Source organism: Lygodium microphyllum, chromosome 18 (genome assembly GCF_053477565.2).
Source record: "Lygodium microphyllum isolate KBCC chromosome 18, Lygodium_microphyllum_v1.1.10, whole genome shotgun sequence".
Taxonomy (NCBI): Eukaryota; Viridiplantae; Streptophyta; class Polypodiopsida; order Schizaeales; family Lygodiaceae; genus Lygodium; species Lygodium microphyllum.
The window spans coordinates 33387648-33397225 of NC_141152.1; positions in this window are offsets into that span (position 1 = coordinate 33387648).

The window sequence follows — 9578 nt, forward strand, 5'->3', positions numbered from 1 at the left end:
TACAGTGTCATGTGTATGCAACCAAGAATAAGAGTTTGCATATGAAAAAGTTTCATGGGTGGTTTAAAGCTATATGTCACCTATGAGACAAACTCCCATTGACTAGCATACAAATTACATCCATTAGGGCATCACTTAAACAATGATCATGAAGCATCTAATAAGGGATTATCTTTTTAAATGCATCACATAATGCACATATTTTTTACTACTAAGAGATATTCACTATTTTTTAAGGTGCCATAAAGGCATGTATTCCCTTGTAACGTGGGTCTTATTTGTTGATAAGTTTATAGATAAGGGATTTTGGAATAAGGTCTTCTATGCATGTGATAGTGAGGTGATAGTAAGGGTTATATATATTGAACCCTAGAGTTAGATATGTCCATTCTAAGGACTTTTCTTTGTGCATTGAACTTGCTAACTTATGGATGGAGTAGTATACATATCACAAATCTAGTCAAGTCATATTGTAATACCTTTATTTTTTCTTATCTCATTTACATCAAGAAGGGTAGTTTGACATACTTATAGGGCCACTCATTCTCAAAATATTTGGTTGTCTTTCATATAGGTTTAAGTAACCACACATTTTTTAGTTGAGGGTTTTCAAAAATGACATGCAGAACTACAATCTCCTTAATACTTTTCCTTGTAGTGCTTTAGAAAAAACATTTAATTTCTAAACATTAGTATCTTTTGGAATCTAAAAGGATGACATATTTTTATGGGAACCAAGATTTTGAACTTTTAAAAATTTTCAAACTAAAATTTGCAATCGAATTTGAGATACGTGTGAGAAGCATACATGGTGATTTGAAAATTTGAAGTCTTCAAAACATATAAAATTATCATGGTTCACAGCAATGCCATCAAGTGATATCTTCTCCATCAATTGCATATCTAAGCTATTTTGCTTTTGTAGTTCATTATTAATAAATGAGGTAGACAATGTCCCACCAAAAAATGGATTATAATAGTAGCTTTTGACAATCTATGGTTACCCTAAAAAATAGTAAACATTTCATACCAACTCCACGCTACATGAGGTTGCTATCATTAAGTGCTCAAAGTACATTCTACTTTGATACATTCAATCAAGTTTCCCCCACAACATGGTAAAATTCTATTTTAACTCGATGCATTTCATCAAGATTATGGTACATTTCCTTGCAATGTTGATGTAGGATATGAGTTGTGATGCAAGGAAAAGGGGGCCAATGTGTAGCTATCGACATTGTCTCTCTCTTTGTCCAAGTGATAGAGAGATATTAAGATAATGGGGAGAAAGAGAGAAGTTGAGAGATATGGCAGGGAGAGAGAGAGAGACAGAGATAGAGACAAAGACAGAGACAGAGAGAAAATTTTACATTTACAATTTATGGCAATCATATTTTTGGATCTAATAGGCTAAAATTTTCTACAATGCATAAGTTGTGTATAGATGTTCAACATCCTATAGGTGTGTATATGTATAACGTGTCCATCTGTTCCCTTCAAGACACGTCTTAGCAGTCCATCGAAAAGGAGGTCTAGAAAGCTCTGCCCGGCACCCCCATGGAATGTCACGGGGTTTGCGATCTAGGACTTTCCGTGTCTGCCATGTAGCGGAAGTATTCTGGCCGTTCCCACTTAGGACCGACCTAAATCAGGATTTTCCCGGATGGTCATTTTCTAAAGGGCAACTAGCGTCGAACTCCGAGCGCACTACTTTACGCAAAAACGCCAGGGCCGAAGCTGATTCACGTTGTACTTGGTTTAAGGAGAGTGGGAAACGAGACGGATGTAAAGCTCGACCTCTCTGCCATAAGGCATAGTCCCATTCCGTTCCCCTAAAACAGCGTATACTGGGATTATTATAACCTAGACTCTAGGTCAGCGCCCTTGCTATTCATTCCCTTTGAAACAATCTTCTTGCTATCCATTATGATTGAGAAAAGTTCCCGGCCAACCGGGACCACCCATACGTAGGATGTACCCATGGCCACATCCGCCGCACTTTCCTCAGGTTGTTTTAGTTGTCTAATTACCTACCATATTTAATTGGACATGCATCAAGCACCTTCCTTCATTAGCCTGTTAGGCACCAGTTCCTTCACGTAATCTTAGCACTTGACATAGAAAAGCAGTGTTAAACAAGTTCCTTTTCAAGAGGTTATCATATTTATCCTTGGAATACATTTATAAATTCTAGCCCATAGGCTTATCCATAATCCGTCCGAAGGCTATCCAGCAATCCACAGGGATTGCTAATCCAAGATTCCACCTGTAGACTAGTATGTGGGCCTCGAGATCCAATCCTGAGTCACGTTGGTCTCTTATACAGGGCCCGAAAGGCGAGGGATTTACAGCTAGAGCCCCCTGGCACCCAAGCATCCTCCTGCTCCAAGTAGCGCTCAACGGAGAGACCTCACATAGCAGGTTCGGTCCACGTTCTTTGGGCAGCTAACAACCCCCTTGGTTAGGGTCAGGCACACAGTCGAGGGTAACTGAGGCTGCCTCTCCCTTCAGGCCTTCAACCTGAAGCATTAGATATCTTTTCAACCTTTAATTCCTTCACCAAACAAAGCAAACAGTGCTCTCTAAACTATTACAAGCACAATCATTTTCAATGGTCGTTAATTTGGCTAACTACTAAGGAGTGAATCATTCTCTGCGAATGCATCCAACATTCAATCTGGGATCAATTGCGACCTGGCAATATCCCCAAGGGATTGTTTGTTAACCCTTATGTCCTTGGGTTAGAGCTGTACCCTATTAACCCAACTTAACCAATCCCTTAAGTTCTATTAACAGAAAATATGTTGCTCCAGATTATTGATTGGTCCTTTGCTTCCAAGAAAATATCTAATCCCCTTATCTTGGTCACTTTTTCCAAGAAAGGTACTATATCAAGATGACTACTTATCCTCTTGCAAGATAAACTTGCACAAGAATCTGCCAATCTCATTCCAAGGAATTGGCCATTCTCTTGTTATCAAATCACAAGATCATGCGATGTTGCAACTTGTTGCACAAGTGTTGCATCTAATTTATGGGACCATTTCACCCATCGAATGGTGTCTTCTAATTACGGAATCATGATTAGATAGAAAACAAGGTTAGGGTGTCTTCATATCCAATCCATTCCTAATTGAACTAGGTCGACATTGTCGGTCCTAGGGTTCCAACTCATTCTGAGTTTCATCTTTTTAACGAGCGATCCTTAGGGTAGAAACCCTAGATCGTTTCTTGCAAGTATGTCCTATTGTCCCTACATTCCGTGAATGTGGGCATGTCTTTAGGGTAGGAGAGTTTTAACTTGGCAATAAGTGCGACCAGGTCAGGTACTCAACGTGCTAAACCCTAGTTAGCACTTGGGATATGTTGCATCGATTTAACCATTCCTAAGTGAGTCCTTTGGGGTTTAGGTGTTCAGGATAAAACAATTTACTTGTCTATTCATGAAGATATTGTCTTGATCAAAGAGGAGAAAAACTAGTTGCATTACGATACCATTCTTGTAAGCACACAATTCATTGCCTACGTATGATTAGATTTACAACCCCTAAATTTTCTGGTTAAGATCAAAGCGTATGTTAAGTTATGGTAGAATTTCCATTGATGCAATCACGATTCATGCTGTTAAGCTTTTAGGGTTTATGTTAAAACGAACCATCCAACCTTTCCCTAACTTCATGTCTGAATGAAATATTCGTACGCTGAATGAGCATTACACAACCTTTCCTAACTACTTACATAGTTGATTGAGATTTATGCCAATTAACTAGAGTTTAACCTACTTCATGCAGCCCTAGAATCATTTCCATGCCTTGAAAATTCCTACGGTTGTTAGCAACCTTCTTTAATGAATCATTGCGAAGAAAGAGATGTCTAATAATGCGACATGCGATTTAATCTTTCCATGCATAATCGAGGTGTACTACAATGACTTTGTAATGATAGTCCTTAGTTGTTCTAGATTAGTTACTTGGTAATGCACAAAAGCAACTTGCTAAAAATGCATAGACATCTTTTGTTCATTCCATTGAAAAATACAATTGACCAATCTTCAATCGTGAGTTATAGCCAATGTCTTTCAATCATAAAAGTACATCCTAATTTCATAAATTAACCATGCATAATCGCAATATTTCAACTAAATTAAAAAATAGGCAAGAAACTTGGACTTGTGGGTTCGATGAAATATCCACATGAATGTTAGGAGATGATCCTCATGCAGTTGCGCCTTGTGCCTTTTTAGGGGCCATCGTGAATTTGGCCTTCTTGCCTTGGCCGCAATCTTATGATCTTGGCCCGTCTCCCTCATACGCGAAATTCCCTTTGCGGTACGGCTTCCTTGATTGAAGCACCGTCTTGCGGAATTGGGCTTTGGAAGGCCTTAGGGTTTGGAGAAAATAATCCCGTGGGTTTAAGGATATTATGGGAAAAATCGAGTGGCTCTCCTCTCTCTCACGGTCTGTCAGCGTCATGACTCCTTAGCTTCCCTCCTTCTTCACCCCTTAGAGGGGTGGGGGGGTGGGTGGGGGGGTATTTATAGGAAGAGGGGGGGTGAGGGCTCCCTCCCACGTGTTGCCTCGCACAGCTATCCCCCCTTCCACCTCCATAGTTTCCCAATTTAGCCCATCCCCTTCCCTTAGCCAGGCTTCGGCTAGGGGAAGGTAATAAAAATTTTTGTAATAAATCTAACATTATCCTCTTGACCTCCTCCCAAGAGGATGTTCACTTGCAGCTATGCGATTTTTAAACCTCGGCCCCGTTTGGCCACTGGAGAGTCATGATATGTCGCGTACGGTTTAAAGATCGCACCATCCGTAACTTCAATGCCGGCATTGTCATTTGCATGAGTCTCACATAGCTACTAATATTTTCTAATAGAAATATAACATTCTCTCCCCCTTGGAGGAATCGAGATGTCCTCATCTCGAGATAAACAGGTGATACTGATGGTTGAGAGTGCTTTCATCTATCCAAGTGGCATCCTCCTCAAGATAATCTTTCCACTCGACGAGGCATTCTCTCAAGGTTCTGGATCTTAGTTGTCTCTCCCTAACATCTAAGATCTTGTCAGCCCGTAACTCAAGGACTCCTTGGCTAGACATTACAACTTGTTGGTCATCAAGTACATGGCTAGGATTAGGTACATACTTCTTCAATAGGCTGATATGGAATACATTATGAACCTTTAGGTTCTCAGGGAGTTGCACTCTATAAGCATTAGGTCCTAGGCACTTGAGGATCTTGTATGGTCCACAATACCTTGGACTTAGCTTCTTTCAATCTCCTAAGGATAGGGAACTCTTCTTTGGGCGTACGCAAATGAAGACCATGTCTCCTTCCTCGAAGATTCTCTCTTGATGCTTCAAATCTGCGTATGCCTTCTGTCTGTCCTTGGCCGCTTGGATGTCCTGTCTTATTGACTTTACTTGGTCATCCATCTCTTCCAGCATCTGCCTTCCCTTGAAGCTTCAACCCTCAAGGTTGGATCTGAGAAGTTTAGGGGACTTCGACAGTCATGACCATACAATTCTTGAAAAGGGGTCATCTGAATGCTTTGTTGGTAAGAAGCATTGTAGGCAAACTCTACCAAGGGCAAGTATTGAATCCACCTTTTTGGTTCACGGCAACAGTGTGCCCTTAGCATATCCTCGATGACTTGATTGACTCGCTCCATTTGGCCATCAGTTTGAGGATGGTAAGCTATACTAAAACAGAGTTGAGTCCCAATGGCTTCAAAGATAGCTCTCTTGAAGTGTGATGTGAAGAGAGAATCACGATCACTAATGATTCTTCTGGGTAGTCCATGTAGCTTGAATATCTCCTTGATAAATAACCTTGCAATGTCTGAGGCTTTATAGTTTGTCGTTACTGGAATAAGGTGTGCGACCTTAGTAAGCATGTCAACCACAATTATGATGGAGTTGTATCCTCCCTGAACTTGGGTAGGCCAACAATAAAGTCCATACGGATGAATTCCCATTTCATTTGGGGAATATCAAGTGGTTGTAACTTTCCTGGCATTTTGACATGTTCGGCTTTGATATGTTGACAAGACAAACACTCAGTGATATATTTGAGAATGTCACCTTTAAGCCTCTCCCAATAGTAGCTCTTCCTAACTGCATTGAGAGTCTTAGCATAGCCAGGATATCCTGAGAAAGGGGAATCATGAGCCTCCCACAGTATCTTTTTCTTAAGTAACTGGCTTGCTAGTATACATAATGTCGTTTTATAATAGACAAGTCCACTATTGATAGAGAATTCATGATACTTACCCTGTAGCTTTTGGTCCTGGTCCTTGATAGGGATCTCCCTTAGCCTCTTTTGATAGGATGGATCATGGCATGCTTCCTCTCTATCTAGCTCAAGTATTGGGTTATTTGGCATGGATACCTTTGTGGCTAGTGATCTAGCTATTGATGGATTTTGCAAGATTAGTTGATGGATTTTGCAATAACCTTTCTTGATCGACATTTGATTTCAAAATCATACTCCTCCAACACTTTAATCCATCAATGTTGCCTCATGTTGAGCTCGTTCTGGGTAAAGATCCACTTGAGACTTTTATGATCAGTCACTAGAGTAAACTTGTTACCCAACAGGTAGTGTCTCCAAAGCTTTAAAGCATGGATGATAGCCTAACAGTTCTAGATCATGGGTAGCATAAATTCTTCTCATGGCTCTTCAGTTTCCTTGAAGAGTATGCTATAGGATGACCTTCTTGCATGAGCACACATCCTAAGGCAAGTGTGCTAGCATCAGTTACTACCTCGAACTCCTTACTAAGGTCTGGAAGTTTTAGGATAGGTGTTGATACAAATCTTTGCTTCAATCTATTAAAGCTGGTTTGTTCGACATTTGACCATGCAATGGATGTTTGCTTCTTCAGTAAGTCCATCAGAGGTGCTACAATCAAAGCATAGTTTTTTATGAAGACCCTATATCATCTTGTCAATCCAAGAAAACTGCGTATTTCTTTGACAGTTGTTGGTATTAGCCATTCTAGAACATCTTTGACTTTGGCCGGATCCATTGAGATTCCTTCTGCTGATACGATGCATCCCAGATATTCAATCTAATGCTTGAAGAATGCACATTTCTTGATCTTAGCATGTAGCTTATGTGACCTCATTGTCTCAAGGACAATCCGAAATTGGGGTTCATGATCTTCTTCCTGTTTGGAATAGACTAAGGTATCGTCGAAAAAGACGAGTACGAAGTCATCAAGATATGGCCTAAAGATATCCTGCATTAACCTGTTGAAGGTGGCAGGCGCATTCGTGAGTCCGAATGACATAACTAGGAACTCAAAGTGTCCATATCTTGTGTTGAAGGCCGTCTTTGGGATATCTTCTTCCTTGATCCTTATCTGATAGTAACCAGACCTGAGATCAATCTTGGAAAATTTCTTCGCATCCTGAAGACGATCAAGAAGCTTATCTATTCTAGGAATAGGGTACTTGTTCTTGACAATTCATTGATTCAACCCTCTGTAATCAATACACAGACGAAGCGTACCATCTTTCTTTTTCTGGAACAGTACTAGAGCTCCCCATGGTGAACTACTAGGACGAATGTAGCCCTGATCTAGCAGTTGCTTGAGTTGTTCCTTCAGCTCAATTGCTTCCGGGATGGACATTCTATAAGGTCTCTTTACAATTGGCGCACCTCCTAGCACTAGCTTGATCTCATGATCCACTTCTCTTTGAGACGGGCATTCTATCAACTCTTTCGAAAATACGTCCGCGTACTCCTTTAGCCATGAAGATTCTTCACTAGACTCGTGCTTCTGATCTAACTTATTGAGCTTAATCAAGTAGACAGGTAGTCCCTTTCTAACTCTCTTTATAATCTGAGATACTTTGGCTAATTGAATTTTCGGCTTTCCAGCCTCACCTTGAGTTGTGACCAATTTCCCTTCAGAGTTTCGAAAGGAAATTTGGCCCTTTCCACAATGAATGTGGGCGTCATTAGGTTTAAGCCAATCCATTCCGAGTAGACACTCATGGATACCTAGGTTCATTCTAAATTTGACTGAAGTAGACTTTCCTCCCAAAAAGAATTCCACCTTAGCAGTTTTCCTGGTACAAGTGACTTCACGACCATTTGCTAATTCCACAAGCAAGGTAGGTGCTTCTATTGTGGTTATCCCTAATCTTCTTGCACAAGCTGGTGAGATAAAGGAATGTGTACTGTAGTAATAAATCAAGGTCTTGAAACCTTTACCTTGATAGTTCGATGGTGTCTGAATCACCAGAAACTGAAAATTCGGGCCTTTCCTATGGAGAGCGGCATGGACTGTTGCCCTTTCAAACTTTGCTTCCATGGTCGGATCTTCTTCTTCGCACATTTCCCTGTTGGCAACGCAGGTGGTTCTTCCTCTGCCTTGGGTAGCGACTCCCTGGCCACGGCCAGTTCCTTGGAAAGGTGCTTGGGGATGTCCTCCTCCAAGCTTGGGACATTGCCTCTTGAAATGGTCGAGCTTGTTGCAGTTGAAACAACGGAGGTTTCGGCCATTGCTTTGAGTAGGGAAAATGTTGTTGACATTATTAATCCTTGCTTTCTTTCTTTGTCCCCGATTTTGACCTTGAACTCTCTTCATTTGAGGCCTATATGCTCCTCTATTTGGGTCATTATAAGACCAAGTTTTGTTACTTCTTAACCTAGCCCGCACCTCCTGAATTATAAGCGTAGCTCGAATGAGTGCATCCTGAAGATTTGATGGATGCATAGATTCGAGACAGGTATTCACTAGTGGGTTTAAACCAGCACAAAATTTTGACACCTATTGTGTCATGTCCATTTGTGGCACATACTTAATAAGTGAGACGAATTTTGAGTAATATATGTTAAGAGTGAGTCCTAGCTATTTCAACTAGTAGAACTCATTCATTTTCTGCGTGTGATATCCAGGTGGTAAGTATCTTCATTGCAAAGCTTTCTTCAGCTTTTCCCAAGTCACAAATCCTTCCACGATCCCTTGATCTCTGCACCATTGCTTCCACCAAATCTTGGCTTCACCGGTGAGCTTCAGCTTGGTGAGCATAGCCTGGTTGGCGAGTGCAATACCGACTGCTTCAAAATAATCCTCCATGGACTCTATCCAAATTTCAGCATCCGCTTGGACAGTCCTACCTTTCCCGTCAAATTCAGGCGGCTTAATCTGCTTGAGAAGAAACTTCTTCTCTTGGATCACAGTCGTACTTGATGTAGGAGGCAAACTCGAAATCAGTACCTGGGGTTGTGCCTGACTAAAGGATTCTTAACGTTATAACTCACTAATCGTTATGATTTATATTTCATACCCAATTCAGCGATCAACCAAGAATCCTAGCCACTTAACTTTTTGTCAGTTCTCATGGACAAGACAGACATTGATAAAAAGAAGTCTTATTGCATTTATAAGGACACAGCCCTTTCGGAGTACAATATTTCTTGAGATGATAGAGCAACTGTTACATTTAGTTTGGGGAGAATAATATTGTATTACATTTATCTGTGGGAACTAGATAATAGTATGGTTTTGGGTCATGGATCTTCAGGAATCAGTAAGTCATTGGAAGATTAGGATATCCTTT